Source organism: Coturnix japonica, chromosome 11, assembly GCF_054131305.1.
Source record: "Coturnix japonica strain WE chromosome 11, WE-NBRP24, whole genome shotgun sequence".
NCBI lineage: Eukaryota > Metazoa > Chordata > Aves > Galliformes > Phasianidae > Coturnix > Coturnix japonica.
The window spans coordinates 21,750,072-21,766,739 of NC_140673.1; the positions used below are offsets into that span (position 1 = coordinate 21,750,072).

The window sequence follows — 16,668 nt, forward strand, 5'->3', positions numbered from 1 at the left end:
GGAGGAAAACTGAGCTTTCTCCTGCTGTGAGGCTGACTGACCGCAGGTCACTGTTTAGTCAGGGTAGAAAGGAGCAGCAGGTTACATTACCATATGCTTTTAGTCACTTTTCCCCAGGATCAGAGGGTGATAACGGGGTTGTCAGAACACCAGTGAGTTGCTCTGAGTGACAGATGAGTTATGGTTTGGATGAAAGCCACAAGAACCAAGCTTGTGAACCTACCTTTTCTCTGTTAGGAACTGTTGGGTTCTCATAAAGTGGCTGAAAAACTTCATACTCTGAATATATGTGAAAGGGAGTAGATTACAACCAGGTCACCTTCACCTAAAGGGGGGCTACATGAAAGAAGGGGACAGATTATTTAGTAGGATCTGTTGCCACAGGACAAGGGGAAATGGTTCCAAACTGAAAGAGGGGGAAATTTAGTCTGGGTATAAGGATAAAGCTTTTACAATTAGGGTGGTGAGGCACTGGCACAGGTTGTCCAGAGGTGGTGGGTGCCCCGTCCCTGCTCATACTCAAGGTCAGGCTGGATGGGGCATCTGATGGAGCTGTGGGTGTCCCTGTTCATTGCAGCAAAATTGGACCTGATGACTTTTAGGTATCCCTTCCAACTCAAAGAATTCTATGAAATGATGTCAGGACAGAGCTGTACATAGGTACAAACCCACTACACTCAAAACACCAAATAGATCCTTGGTTAAAGGAATATGTCACATTGGTTTATAGGACATCAGCTGACAGTCTGGATGGATTGTGTGCCATAAAAGATATTCAGGCTACATAAGCATGCATCCTATAGATGTGCATGTGTGTGGATAGTATGGACAGATGGAGGACAGAAACAGAAATCCAGCTAGGTGAAAATGCACGGCATCTCTCAGTAACAAGCTATAATGTGACATACTCCAGATCCCTGTTACAGATGAGATGTACAGCAAAATCCTCATTTCCATTCAGGCTTTCTCAATCACTGCTATCTTAACTCCAAGCCTCATTAAATCAACCCTGGCTGAACTGTGGTACAATGTTACAGTGCAGATCCTGCTGTTCCCCAGTGGGAAGCTAACTTGGACTCAGGAGCTACCATTTAACCTTGGAGTCTCTGAATCAACAAGGCAGTTTCTGCAGAGACACCTGGCAGCATGCGCATTTTATGCTCTAACATGGCTGGTAAATCCTGGGTGGTTAAGTAAACTTAACCTTCATTTATGAAACTTGCGAACCAAAGGGTAAAATGTGCCTTGTGCAAGTAATTATGTAAAGGTCTTAGAGAGTGGAGTTATCACTTAAAGACGCCGGGCATTGCTAATGAGTTGACTGAGAATTGATCTCTCTGTAATTTAGTTATTTATATGCAGTTCCTGTTTTCCATGCTCAGCTATAGGTCAAGCCCACTTTGAACTGCTCAGAGACCCCCAAGTTTGTCAAGCAAAGTCCCAAAGCCATGGCACAATGATATTTTAGAAAGGTAAATATTGTCCTGAGGGGTTTTAAAAAGGAGGCAAAGCTATTTGCTTTCTAGCTGGTTCTTTAAACCGGACAACTGCTTCCTGTTACTAAGGGGTATCTCAGCAACGTGACTTTGCTTCTGTTAAACAGAAAAGAGCTTCAGGAAAAATGTCAGTGCCACCTTCCAGGTATTTTCATATCCCAGCAGTCTGGGTAGGAACAGCCTTTGGTTTCTGAATAGCAGAATGCTTGCATTGTACTGCAAAAGATGTATTGTGGAGTAAAATGGATTCTGGAAGCTCTTGCACTGAGGGAGACCTGTTGTGGCTCAGGGATGCTGTCATGGAGCAGCTCTGCTAGACAGCTGTCCTCTCCTAAGGCTGTCTTTTCTCCCAGGAGCACTTAGGGCCCTCAGGATGCTCACCGACCATCTCTAGAGAAGCCACAGGCATGGGCTTGTTGTTGGACTAGATGATCCTAGTGGTCTTTCCAACCTTAGTGATTCTGCGACTCTATTATCCTGTATCATCCCTAGATAGATCTGAAGGACAATTACGGGGCATGTCAGTGGTGGTGAAAAGAGGGGAAGGCTCCCAGGAGGAAAGTGGCAGGAGGGGCTCACAGGGTTATCTCTCCACCAATCCTTGGCAGGAGAGGCTCACAGGGACCTTGCTGGATCTAGCAGGCTGGGACCGTGTCTAAAGGTCCATTCCAAGAGGGACATCCTCAAACACACGACATCATCTCTTCAAGGATAAATTTGCTACCATTTGAGCCTTAATAAACCACCCATCCCCTTTGCTTTCATCAGGCTCTGAATGTGTCCCCTACATCTCACCTCAGCAACCCAAGCTCTTTTCTCCATCCCCAGCAGTATCCTGGTTGCTTTGCAGGGCGGTGTGCAGGGAGGAAGGCAACCTTCGCCATCTAGTGAGCAACCCTCACCAGCACCGGCACCTGTGGCTGAAGGAAAGGCTGATCCTCTGCTCCCATGAAAAACCCTTTTTTCTCCCCACTGCAAGAATACACCATGCTGAAACCTATAGAGCATTTTCCTACCCGCAGTCATTAACGCCTTGCTGACAACCTTTGGAAACAACAAATTAGTTTTACCCAGAATTTACAGACTTCATATCCTGGAAGGACCACAGCTGTTTTAAGCACGCACTCCTTTTCTGCCCTGCCCTCCTTTTGGTTTGCAGGCAGAGCCACGGCAGCACTAATGGGATGGGGAGGTGGATTGGTGTCACTTAGTAGTTCAGCTGAATGCACAATATGAAGTCTACAGGTGGTCCATGGTTGTGTTAATGATAGAAAGAAAAGTCTCAGTGATATTACACTGCATGCACTCAGAAGAGATTTTATACTCCCCCCCTAGGATGCCCATATATATATAGGGTCCAAATTCCCTCTATTGCAATTTAAGAAAATTCTGATAAATGAGTGCATCTTTGGAGGGTTTCCAAAGGTTACCGGTCATCTGCTGAGAGACGTCAGTGAGCAGGAAATAGGGCAGGAGTTTGGGGCTATTGATAGACCCATTCCTGCCTTCCTGTCTGCTTTTCTGCTGCATGTCTCCTATTTTTAGCTTAGTGTCCAAAGGAAACCAGGGATTGTGTGATTGCTCTGTACACATCTGTCAGTCCCTGCCCTATTGCTCAGACAGACAGGTTTCAACAAGGCTAGGGTATGGGGTAGTCTTCCATTAGTCTCCTTGGTGAAAAAAACAGTCAGGGGAGAGGAAAGGGTAGCACTTTAACAGGGAGAACTGTTGCTCTCCAGGACCATCTGACTCCTGATCTTTCAGATCTGGCTGTGGTAGCTCAGGGGATGATTCAAACCAGGCTCTGCACCAGCTCGGTAACTGAGACCTGAACAGGCAGTTCCATGTCTCTTTGGGCATCACAAGTCACAGCCATCACACTGGATTATGTTGCAATCAAATTCCAGAGCTGGAAGCTATTTTAGAAGAGTTGTGTTAGGAAAATAAGGAGGGATTTTCTTTGCTTGTTATTAAATCTGAGGGACATCATGAATGAGAGCTTTGACAAACCAGAGAATAGCTCATTTGCCTTATATGATACTGATCCATTCAGCTGCATCTTTGTGCATCTGAGACCCTTCAGAATAAGCTGTTGCAAAGCAGAAGTTGTATCCTGGGCTTAACCCTCCCACTGCTGTAAAACAACTTTTAAGCATGTCACTGTGACCCTTTCCTGCATTTATCATGCATGTTTCAGGGATCAGGAAAGAGGTCAAGAGTTATCTTGCAGGTTAGGAGACGAGCCTACAGCCAAGGAGCATTCCTGAACAGTGTCAATATTTGGTCTTACACAGAAGATATGAGAAGGAGATAAGACGGTGCTGAGACACATCCGCTGGGAAGGGGCATCTGAGGAGGAGGATGAAGGTGGGGCCAGCAGGCAGAGGATTGCCATAGTATCATGTCACAGCGATGGCACTGCTTTGCAGCTCACCCATGTTCCCATGTCAGTGGAAAGAGGTAGAGGAAGCTCTCTGCTCCTTTAAGAATAAATAAGCAGCTTGGAGAAAGTCAAAGAAGAAATTCGTGTTCAAACTCAGAGTCCCTGAGCCCCAAACTGAAATACAAGCCAGTGACTCCCAGGTGATAAATGGGGAGCCGTGTATCCAGCTGATAAGCACAGTGTTCCTTGGCATGCAGCAAGGCAGCTGCCCACGTACCCTGCCCAGTAGAAATATATGATGGTTTTGGACCTTACAGATGCTATATCCTACGATATGTCCCCATGATATGAGCAATCTCTTGGCTGTTGCACTGGGAGCCAGAGGAGAGCTCAGAGGGCATAGAGGATGGCATGTCAGGGACTGCTGCAGAGCATTAATTTGGCATTAAAATCCTTGTCAATTTTAAATCACGGGGATAAATTTCCCTTGGCAATTCCTCTGTCCCTAGCAGACTCAGGCTGATGCCCATTAAATGCTTATTATTTAATTGCAGTATATATTGCCTACTTAAACACCTTCTGCCATCTGATCTACTTGATTAGGCTGTTCATTCCTCTGTTTTCCACCTGTTCGCTTGTGCTTCAGAGCACCAGTAAATAGTCTGCAGTTTTTTCACCAGAGGGATGACTGCATCCCATAGCAAAACAGCAAAGCAGCGAGTAGTCTGAACCTCCTTCATACCTCACAGTGAAACTTGGGTTTGGGGAGCCCAGCTCCTCCTGAAGCCAAAGTTCAATGTAATGGAAAACTTTACTAAAAGGTGTGTTGACAAAGGAATCCTGTCCCCACACCTCGGCCGTGGCTCTGGAGGCACTGAGCCTGATGGGCAATGGCACAGTCTCTTTCAGAAAGCATAAGGAGGCTGGAAAGCTCTTTTTACAGTCCAAACGGATGTTTCCCCAGGCTCGTAAAATGCACAGTTTAAGTAGCAGCTATATTTCTAGGGCCGGTCCCACACCTGCAACAACCTTGTAAATGGCACTGGGATATGTGGCTTTAAGGCTCCTTGTAAAAAATAAGATCAACACAAGATTTACACAGTTTTATGGAATTGTTTTATAAGCTATTTTGACAATGAATCCTGCTATCAAAATCACCTCTGGTGCTAATCACGGAGGAAGCATTTAGCAGGAGCCAACAAAGATCAGCTTAGACCCCTTTCCTAACGAGCAGTGGGGCTGAGCTGTGTCTCTCTGGATGCCTGGGGCATTGCTCATGCAGCAGTACATGCTGTGGGGCAGTGAGTTCTGAGTTAGGTGTGTGCTTTGGCACCTTCTCATCTGTATGGCCCACTTAGCTGGGCATTGCTCAGAGAGGTGATGGATGCTTCGTTCCTTGATACACCCAAGGTCAGGCTGAGCATCTGATGGAGCTGTAGATGTCCTCTAAATTGCGGGGGGGGGGGGGGGGTCCCTTCCAACTCAAACGATGCTATGGTTCTGTGATCATGCTCGGTCTGATCTCATCCCCCTGCTCGCAATGGATGCTGGATGCCCTGAAGATCTCCTTTGCAGTATGGGATGTGGCCACGAGATGTCTCTTCGAGCCGTCCCTGGCTCCAGCCCTGCAAACCGCTTTAGTTATGTTGGTTGTTCAGGCTAAGGAAGAAAAGGCTGATTGATATCTGTGGGTTGTGACATTAGCAAAGGGAGAAGGACTAAATCAGTGGACCAAAGAGAGGGAAAAAGCAGGAAGAGATGAGGAATGGCTCCGAGACAACAGGGTGGTTTTACTACTGATGGCTTTGGGAAAATACTTGTGATGTAAAAACTAGCGAGTGCATGAGCTCTAACATATAGCAGATTGAAGACTGCAAACACATCTTTTAATGGTACTTTTTAGGATACTCTTGAGGTTCTGGACCAGAAAGTCAGAGATAGTGTGATTGTTTTGTGAGAGATGTCCTTCAGTTGGCAGCACAGTGCATCAGGTGGATGGTAATACTAAGTAATGTTCCAACACAAATTTCCACCAGATTATCCCCAGCATCAGAAATTAGCAACAGCTTTTTTGGCAGGAAAGCGACCCTGATCCAAAGCTCTCCTGTTATTACTATCCCAACTCAGGGCCAGAACCATTTCTGCAAACAAGTGGCAAAATGTTTGCTTGATCTGATAGCTGGAGCCCTTTGTCAGGAGCTCACAATGTGTGAGAATTAAAAAGAAAAGGAAAAAAAAAAGAAGAAGAAAAAGAGAGGACAGAAGAAAAGCTCTGGCTGTAATGCAGCTGGAATGAATGCTTTCCTTGCCTGCTGATCTGAGCAGATTATAGTTCACCTGCTGTGAACTAATCTCCCAGGGAGAGGGTCAGTTGTTTGGATAGTGTTGCTAATGGAAGGCAAAACCTTTCTGCACGTTCCCTCCTTCAGCGCAGGTTCTGTTTAGGAGATGAGTCAGTCCTGGGTTATTCATCAACTTAGTTAGGAGCTATCCACCCAAGTTCACAAGTACCTTTAAAGCGCTTTACAATTACAGGAAATTATACTTAGGAGCTAATGTTAAAACACAGCCATCCTCTCACTTTCCCAACAGCAGAGGCAGAGTGTCAGATTCGTGGCCTGCATTATTTCATTATGTTGGAGAAAATACGTGGGAGGAATTGATTCTCTCCCTCACGTCTCCTCTTTGTGGATCCAAGCCCCTCTGATGCTGGGGGATATTTCCCAGCAGGAGGAGATGAGCTGATGTTGCAGGAGCATTTCTGCTGATAACACTGGGCTCCTGGCTTGATGAGGAAGGCCAAATCAGAGCAGTGCTGCTGCACAATGCATTTGAAGCCTTCCTAGACCACTAGGACACAGCGTATCACATCCCTTCAGTCCCAAACCAGCAGATGGAGTCTCTAAAACTCCCTGAAAGGAGGCTGTAGCAAGATGGGAGCTGGCCTGTTCTCCCAGGTAACAGTGGTAGAACAAGAGGGAATGGCCTCAAGTTGCACCAGGATGTTAGTAAAAATCAAGCTGGATGTTAGTAAAAATTTCTCCTTAGAAGGAGTGTGGTAATGCAGTGACACAGCTGCCAGGGGAGGTGGTGGGGACACTGTTCCTGGAGGTGCTCAGGAACTGTTGGGATGTGGCACTGAGGGATGTGGTCGGCTGGTGTGGTTGTGTGGGGTGGACACAGCTTCAATGGATGGTAGATATTTGGCCATCAGAGGCCATTGGCCTTGTGGTTACGAGGAAGTGCTTCACAGCTTACAATATGATTGTCAATTTTATTTCCCATAATTTCTCTTTCCTTAACTTTACAGTGTTCTCATAATTTGCCTTTGATTTAGCAGCTTAATTTGGGCTGTAAATCTATGCTGCTGGAAATCTATGAAAACATCTTCTGCACATCTTTATTATGTGGAAAGACAATTGTGGGGTTAAAATTAATGTTATTAATTACTTTTTGAACAGTGCACGCCATGAATAAGGTACTGATCAACAACAGAGAGATCTGAAGGGAAAAGGAGATAGAGTGGAGAAGTCACTGTAATGTTTCAGTATAAGAAACAAGGAAAGAATGGCATGAATGTTCCAAGTACCGCAGTGTCTGTGATACAGCTGGAAATCTGCAACTACACTGCATCAGCCTTACAGGTCAGTGATTAAAAGTCAGCATGCTGCTTTTGTCTTTCAAGTGACTGGGTTTTAATTTTAATTTCCACGACATCCCCTTTTTACCCTTTGAAATGCTTCATATTTTCAGTTTATAAAAGGTTCAGGTTGAATCTTAGGAAGAATGTCTGGAAATATTCCTTCTCATAAAGAGCAGTGATGCACTGACACAGGATGCCCTTGGGGGTGGTGGGGTCACCGTCCATGGAGGTGATCCTGAACCGTGGGGATGTGGCACTGAGGGATGTAATTAGTGGGCACAGTGGGGTGAGTTGGGGTTGGACTGGGTGATCTTAGAGGTCTCTTCCAACCTCTATGATTCTGTGTTATTATCAGAACAAGCATCAAGTCTTTGCTCTCTCTGTATCTCTGTGTCTGCCCAGATTTTAGGGAAAATATAATCACAGCAGTAGTGCAATGTCAAGTTGATACCAATCCTGAAGCCCTTAGCCCAACAGGTGCCTTTGTATTGATACCAATCCTGAAGCCCACAGTCCAGCAGGTGCCTTTCTGCTGGCTTCACTGGGGCTTGGTACCAACCACCATGCAAGAAAACAGGTTGCTGTGCCAATAAGCAGCAATTATTGCTGTAATATAACCACATAAATCCTCAAACACCACTTAACCCCATCTTTATGAGCAACTAAATGCTTTAATTTCTGCAGCAGTCTCTAGATGGCACTATGGCAGTAGAAGTTTTACAAAGGAGACTTTAGAAGGGAACAGTCCAGGAGGCCGCTGGGTCCTCCCTTCTGCTGTGCAGCTCTGGGCTGGGAGGGAAAGAAGTCGCAGCATTTATTTCAGTACTCCACAATCAGTCGGAACAAGTCAACTCTATTTTCCTTCTTGTTTACTTACTTGGGGCTTAAAAGTAGTTTATGATTTGGAGGAGTTGCATTCCTTATGGCATCTCTCCATACAGGTGGTGCCCTGCTTTGTAAGTGGGAGTAGAGCAGAGATGGATATGTTTCACCTTCATCATCCTTTATGGATCTTTCAGAGACATTTCCCCACAGGGCAGGATTTCTCTATGCTTCCTACCTCACATCATGTTTTCAGGTGTGGCTCTTCTTTTAAGCATCCAGTGTTTCTCTGTGACGTTCCCACTTAAACCACAGAGTGCAGAGATACACTGAGGCCTGGATTCCCCCACATTAAAATTAGCATCATTAGTCCCTGCTGGTAAAAGCTATTTTCTTCAAGGCAAAAAGTTTGGTGGCAAATCATGCTAATGAGGCTTTTAATACCAAAGAGAGACAATACTTACAGAGCTCTCATGGAGAGGATGACAGTGTCACAGGGAGTGCACAAATAACAGGGTGGCATTGCATTTTCAGTTTACATATGGTTTTATGTAATTGCAGCATTGTTATTGCATCTGTCAGAAAATCACTTGTGCTTCTGCCAGAGCAATGCTAATGTGCTGTGGGTTGAAGCTAGCTTCATTGTCTTGCTTGTCAAATGTTGTTTGACTTTTCAGTAGTTGGGCTCAAGAGATATGTTCCCTCAAAACAATGAATTGGTTTAATTCTTCCCTAATGTTTTTTTTTTTCATAAAGTAGTCTTAATTTATAGCTGTTAGTGTCAGTGCTGGGTGAGGCAAGGGGCTTTAGCTGTGCAGATGGGCAGGCCTGCCACAGAGTGCCTGCTCTTGAGCCCTTTCCATGCTGGGAAGCAACGGCACTATGGGATTAAATTAGTGGTGCCTTCCCACTGCTGGCCTTCTGTACTGCCTGCATGTTGGGAGCAGGCAACAAGCTATTACTGTTATTATTAAAGAAGTGTAGTGCTATAAGATGATCTCTTTCTCACTTCCATTGAATTGTTCCTGTCTGGGACATAAGGAGGATGTTTTGGTGATCAATACATTAGGGGGGCTTTCCATTAAGTGATAAGTGAAACCAAGGGGGGAAATTATGCTTTGTACTAAAAATCCATTTAGCCATTAGATCACAGCATCACGAACATAAAAGAAGGGTTATCTTAGCTTTCAGCTGGCCAGAAAGTGCCAGTTGGAAGACAACAGGAGGCTCCCTTTCACAATGTAAGAGCCCTTTCTTCCCTGGATGAAGGGAACATTTCTGCCTGCAGCCTCCTGCTGCTTGTATGTGTTTCATGCTTATTTCTGGACCAAAATACTCCTGAAGAAAAGGCAGAAAACAAATCTGATTGCACATAAGTCTTGCTGTATATTAGTGCAGCATTCATATGAAATAATTTTGGAGTGCTTATTTTGTTGCTTTTGCTGTAACCTAGGGTGATTTTGATTCAACAGCTAAGCTCTATTTTTACACAAGCAAAGAGTTTATAGGGGAAATTAATATCACATCAATCAGTGATAGCCAAAATGATATGTAATGAGATACAGGTCACAGTGCAGACCATGTCTGGGTCTTACCTGTGGCAGCCCCAGTGTTAGATCTGAACCTGTGGGGATGCAGATGTTGATACCTGATATTTGAAAGCTGCTGTAGCTCCCACTGTTTGTCTACAAAACGTTTTGTCTACAGGACGGTGTAATCCTTAATCTAGAAGCAGGGAGGTTTAGTTGAGAACTAATTAAGTATCTTTTGGAGCTGCAATTCCTAACAGCAATGTAAGACTTCCTAGCAAATCTTTTTAGTGATGTTGAAACATTTCTCAAGAGTCCGTAGTTGCACCATCCCTGAGGGCTGTTGATTTTGTGAGGTTTTCTTCACTTGCTCATCTTGTAATGGATGCCTCCCTCATCAGTCTGCCCTGAACAATCCAAGGGCTGATTGGTGCCAGCAGGAGGATTTCCACACAAGTTGGGATGACTCATGTCAGTCTTCTCCTAAGCTCCCTTAGTCACTAGTACCGATCTGTTTCCTAACATACAGAACTGCCACACATCAAGTACTTGATACATGTTGGCACCACCAGCTCATGGTTTAGACCGTGATGATTATCTATCAAGGTGTTTGCTTTGCTGTCTTTGGACTGGAAGAAGGGGCCACCTACATTTTTAAACATATTACCTTCTTTTTTCTTTCTTCTTTCTCACCTGTTGCTGTGTTCTAGCTGACACAATCAGTGGGTTAATTCAGGGAGAGCCATTGAATCCATAGGTGAACCTTCTCATCCTCTTTCATGGGAAGGGAAGGATTCCCATGGCAATGAAACAGGAAAGTCCAGAAAATGAGAGATGTAGCCACAGACAGGACTTTGGATCTGGTTTTTGTTTGTTTAAAAATCCCTCCTTTCTCCTTGAATATACCAGTAAAAAAGTAATACAATTTTGCAGCAAAATTTTTCCATCATTTTTTTGTCAGAAATTCACATGTAGATCCAATGACATAGAGCATCTGCGAGACCTGTTGTGGCAAAGCTGTCGGAACAAGACAGGCATCCTCTGAGTTTTGTAAGACTTCCCGACCTCTAAGCCAAGCCTGAATGAGTTTTGCACTCCCTCAGCCTTTCCCAACTGGAATCAGAAAGTAATATGTTTTCATAGGGGCAGCAGACAGCATGAAACGCGTTTGAGTTGAGCTTTGGTCATGCTTCAACTGCACCTACCCCCAGAGAGGGCTAACCCACACTGACTTTGCAAAATACCCAGCTTTTTAAAGGAATCTTTTACTAATGAGTTCATTCACCCCAAGAGAAAGCAATCTGCAGAGCTGGGCACTATCTTTTATCTGTCCTTGGAGCCCACCAGCAAAGCACACAATCACTCCCAAAGCAAACACATTCCAGTGAGGCTACCAGCAGATGAAAAAGCAGACTCTGTTGGCATGGATGAGGTTATTGCTTGCGAAAAGATTGCAGGATTGGACCCCTAAGGAGTGAAAGCTGAGCAGAAGACAAGGCTGACAGGACGTACTCTGCAATTCCTCTGTGTCCACTACCTGCTGAATGGCCTGCTTACAACTCACTCTTGCTTTTTTATGTTTATCCACATGTTTCCAGCACCAGAAAAAGTTTATTTTGAATGGTAAAAACAGCTGTGCCATAGATGTTCTAGAACCACATATGCAGGAGGCTCTAGGCATGGCACCAGCCCACTGGAAGAAATTAAAGCTAAAAGAGAGTACAATTTATTTATGTGAAGCTGGACGTGGCATCTCATTTCTCCTAATAAGGAGAACAGAAGGTTGCAGACCTCTTCATCTTTAAATGCTTCATCTTACACACCATCCCAGATTTTTACAACAAACCAAAATCTGGTGATCTCTGGCATGCACTGTGCATGCCACAGGATGTGAATAATAGCATAAATACACTCCTGTCAGCTTGCTTAAGGCCGTTCCTCAGAATATCTTGGAACAGCATGCAAGCCCACACTGAATATGAAGTATCCATGATTAGCCAATGGTTTCTAGTACCGTGATTATGGTTTAACCAAAGATTATTACTTTGTGCAGCCCAGCACTTCAGCAATATCATTATCAAATTATCACATTGTATCGACGTTTTGCTCTACACAGCAATTGCATTCAAGATAATGCTTGCTAACAAAATGTGGAGTTGAGGTGCTCAGTGGTCTGAAGAAAGGAAGGAATGCAATAGGTCTGATTTGCATAGAGGCTGTTCATTGACAATTATTCTTAATTACTGGTTTTGTAAGTTCAGAGAAGGGAGGTGCAAGTCAACAACAAAACAGTGATATCAACAGTGTCAGCAACATTTTAAGGGTATCTTGTTGGACATCCCTCTTTACATGAGGCCTTCCAAAAGTAAGATTTTTTTTGGATGTTTGTTTTTCCTTCTTCGTTCGTTTCTGTGTCTATGGCTGCTGTGTTTGGGCTTGTTCTCATTTACTGTAGCCTAGGTTTGTGCCGCTCTGCTACTATTGCTGTACTTTCCATTGCTTTATAGCATTACAATATCCCAGCCACATTAGAGATATTTTGCACAGTCACACCAAACACCAGAGCTGCACAGGCATTGCATATTGGTTAGCTGCCATTAGATTTGGTTCTTTTTAAAAATGATTTTGAAGTCAGTCACTGCATGGGAAATTGGTAATCACAGCCTGAACCTCTGATTAATCAGCTGTGGCAAGTGTCGGGGTCAGCTGTGGGTGCACAGGTGAGAGTAATTTAGCTGTGCTTCTGGAAGAGGTGGAGCTTGACTCTATCTCCTCTAGGCCTCATTTAAGGGCTGACCACCACTAAGGCAGCATCTTTTGGAGATTGGTTCCTGGTGGAGATTGCCTCAGTGTTTCCCAGTGAAGGTGTCCATATTGGTGAGTTTTCCCTCATAAATAACCTTTTTGAATGTCTGTCACTGTCTTTGTTACTATTTCTATATCATTCCACCTTACATTTGGTGAGCCAGGTAGGGGCCTGTGGTTGTGGCTTTAATGTCTTTCCTGTGGAAAATATACAATTGAATCAAGGGGTAGAAAGCTGCCCCCTTAGGGATGATGCTCCCTGGACAAATTCTAGAATTTATGGTGTCCCCTGTTTCCAGATTGCCCCTATCATTTAGCATTGGGGCCCATTACAAGTGGTGGGCGATCTCTCTCCATTCCACCTTACAGTCACACTTTGTAGGAAGTTTACTATGAAATACCTTTGCAGACATCACAAATAATTGCATTCTCAAGTCAGAGCTTTGTCTCAACTAGGACAAAACACACCAACACCAGTTAAACACAGCACATAAGTTAGAGATATTGGGTTGAAGGAAGAGTCAGTCTGGGTGATACCATTGAAGGAATTTGGGTGATTGGTTTTCAGATGGCACAGGGCAGGTGAGCTGAATCCCACTGTGAAGAAAGAGAGTTAAGAGGGAGAGGATGGCATGCATTAGCTTTATGCTTTCTGAAACACTTCATCTATGTGGCTGGGGATACTCGTACTTCTGCAATGCTTGAGTAGATGTTGGGACAGCAACCACTTCTGGGTTGAGCCACTTGGCTGGTACTACACAGAAAGACCATTCCAGAGCTGAACTGCCAGGTCAGCCTTGTCTGAGGAAAAAGTCTCCAAAACATTTTTTACTGATTGTTCAGGTTATTTCTAAAATTTACTTTTCTGGAAAAAATTTCACATATTCTGCTTTTATGGAAATGGCTTCTTTAAACATGAAATACAAATGGTGCCCTTTGGTGCTTTTAATTCACTGTCTCTGCAGTAATTCTTGCCAAAAAAAGGAGGCAGGGGAGCTCTTATAAAGCTGCATTAATTGAAATAAATGAGCCATGCTTCTGAGAACAGAGTACCATAGAGGAAGGGCTGCCTTTTGAGTCCTGCTCCCAGAGCTGTCCCCTGTGAGTTCAGGCATGTCATAAAATCCCTGTCCACCTCATTTTCCCACCTTATTATGATGGGGCTGGGGTTGTTTCTTTACCTGACACCTCTGGGTGTTGTGAAGTCTAATTCAATGCTTCAGAAGTGCTAGGAAGAACTGGAATTTTATTTTTAAAGCCATAGCAAGTGCTGGCCTTTCCCATACAGTATTGTTTATGAGCATACTTTCATTAGTGCCTCTTCTATTTTTTTTCTTTTTCTCCTTTCATTTTGAGTCTGGAAAAATATGTTGAAAATCATTTCTCTGATGCCTATGGGAGAAATCAAGCTTCTTGAAGGGTGGGAGCATGGAGAGGTTGTGGAGCTATGAGGTCAGCTCCCTGAACCCACAGACAGCTATGGAAAATCTCCCAACAGGCTCTAGGCTAAACCCAAGCCTGTGGTTGTTTTTTTTCCCCTTACTCTTTCATTTGCACGTCCTGGCTCAGAGAAAGGGTAAGGTGAAAAAGGCAGACAAAGAAATACGTGGCTGCTCCCTTCTTTCTCTCTGAAGATCATTTCCATCCATCCAACCTTTTTCCCAGATACGATATCATGTGCTTCTGTGACTAATATCTAGGCAGGAGAGAAAAATTATTTTCAGAGTTCAAAAGAAACATAAACCAGCTCACTTATGAGTGTTTTTCTCTTCTTCTCTGCCTCTGAAGGGCTAGAGTTTTATTATTCCTCTCGGCTACATGCTGAGATAAGCTCAAGCAGAGCCTACTGCTGGCAGCATGCTACAGAGCCTCCAAAACTGGTATGCATTTTTGTCTTCATGTCACAGTCTTCCATTATCACCAACATTTTAGTGTTATTCTACCCTCCCTTACAGTTATTGCTCTTGGGTAACAATGACCCAGAAAGGTTGAGGTTTCAAGGCAAGTTGAGGTATAATGAAGAGAAACCAAGAACTTTGTGTGTCATGATGTCACTTTCTATGTCTTTATAGAGCCCTGCTCAGACATGGTGCAGGGCACAGGCATTGGTGGGTCTTCATCAAACCTGCAGTGGTAGAGAACCAAGTCCTATCTCTACCCACAGGTTCTGTATACACAGCAGGAAAGAAAAGTCTCCAGCCCAACTCTGTTTGCACTCATTGACCCAACAGAATTGGCCACAAGCAGGGCCAAGAAAAAAACACTTGGATCTTCTTGAACTATTTGCATTTCTCTCAGGAGGAAATGCAGCAGCAGGATGGAATCGTTGCGTGGGTTGGATCCTGCCCTCAGGGCAATGCTTGACTTGTGAACAGCCAGAAAACACAACTAGCTTTGTTCAACATACAATCATACAACTGCAGCTATTGTGCTTGCAGCACACGCATCATCTGAGCTGATGTGTCTTCAAGTAGATCCTTCTGCCTGAGCAATGATATCACAACCTCTGCGTCCACTTTTGGTCTGGACCATTGCTAAGGGAAAACAATTTCTGGCAAATTCCTTGAAGTTCTTGCTTCCTGCAGTATGAATGGAGACAGTTGTTCAAGTAAGTTGGGTAGGTGTGTGTTTCTGTCTTTCTTCTGAGAGAGATATATATTTTCTTTACCAGTGCAAAGTAGAAGATGATAATGCTCCCATTAAAAATGAGGTGAATGCACTGGCTAACTTGAGTGGGTGGAAAGACTTCACACAGGATGAAGCTGGGGACAAACCTACCCTTGCCAAGATAAACAGCTGCAGTGATTTCCATAAAGCCAAAGGGCCCTACTGCATTGCTATTCAAATAATTCACCCTCATAGCGCTATCTTGGGCTGTGTATCCATCACGTTATAATTAAAAATCAATGGTTTTCATCTGTAGAAATAAAGGTGCATCATAAGTCATGCAAAATGACAGGAGAACTGATATCATTAGGACAACAAACTGATATTCCTTAGGACAGTAAAAATATGGGGTATGTGCAAATCAAAGCAGAAAGCTCCCACTTTCCTTTCTACATCTGTCTTTCATTTGCTTTGCCTCACTCTGCCTGTTGATGTTTTCTTGGTCCCTTTGTTCAAGCTGCCTCTCTTTCCAAGAAGGCAGAGAGCACCAGGTGCAAATGAGAGCTGTGAGCGTGAACTCACTGTTGCTGTTATTATTGTTATCATTCCTCTGGAAATCAGTTTGATGGAGGTTTGGCTCCGTGTAATTTGTTCTGCTGGTTTAACTTAATCTATGTGAAATGTGGAAGTAAAATAAAGCAAAGAGCTTTGGATGGCGGCTTTCACCCAAAGGTGCAATCAGATCTAACAAAATGCTGGTGTGCTTTGAAGCAAGGTGTATTAGCTACGGGTCTGAATGTGCTGCTTGAATGCCTTAGGTGCCCAGAATGTGGTACAAAGCCCATTGCAGTCAGTGGAAGGTCTCTGCTTGCATGTTGGCTCCAGTTCTCGTTGCAGCTGCACACACAATGCGGTTTACTGGGTGTTAAACCTGGAGAGAGTGCAGAACGTTTTGTGAGCTTTATGGGCTGTTAGGCAGGCACAGGTTAACTCAAAGATGGACCCACTGGGGTTTTGAGTCCTGACTCCTTTTCACATCTGCAAAATATGGTGGCAACACCAGGACTCAAAACCTTGAGGTGTGTCCCATTGACCTCAAATCCTTACAGTGGTGCTCTTGAAATATTCCTGCGCTGACCAAAGCGTGTCCTTGCCATATGAAGTCTATCAGCTGGTGCAAGGTGGGGCATCTGGCTGCCAAGCTGCAACAGGGACAGGAGCGCATTTGTGCTTCCATTGCCATCTGCCCTTCCAATATCCAGTGCCTAAAACTCACTCTCTAAACTCACAAAGAGATATTACAAAGCTCCTATTTAAAGTGAGAGAAACAGTCTGTTAAAAAAGCTAATATAGAATCTGTAATGCTCAATAAAAAGTTTGTGT

The 16,668-nt window shown here is 44.2% G+C and overlaps 1 long non-coding RNA gene across 6 annotated transcripts in view; it reads left to right on the forward strand.

Annotated features, from left to right (window-relative positions):
* Positions 1-16,668, forward strand: part of LOC116653739 (uncharacterized) — a 215,597-nt gene that overhangs the window by 166,754 nt on the left and 32,175 nt on the right. For 2 of the 6 annotated variants that reach the window (XR_014933048.1, XR_014933049.1), the window contains exon 1: positions 12,540-12,750. This is a non-coding gene — a long non-coding RNA (uncharacterized LOC116653739). Of the gene's footprint in view, positions 1-7,340; positions 7,524-12,525; positions 12,751-16,668 lie in introns of those variants that run through there. The other 4 variants (XR_014933051.1, XR_014933046.1, XR_014933047.1 and 1 more) reach the window with 4 other exon arrangements.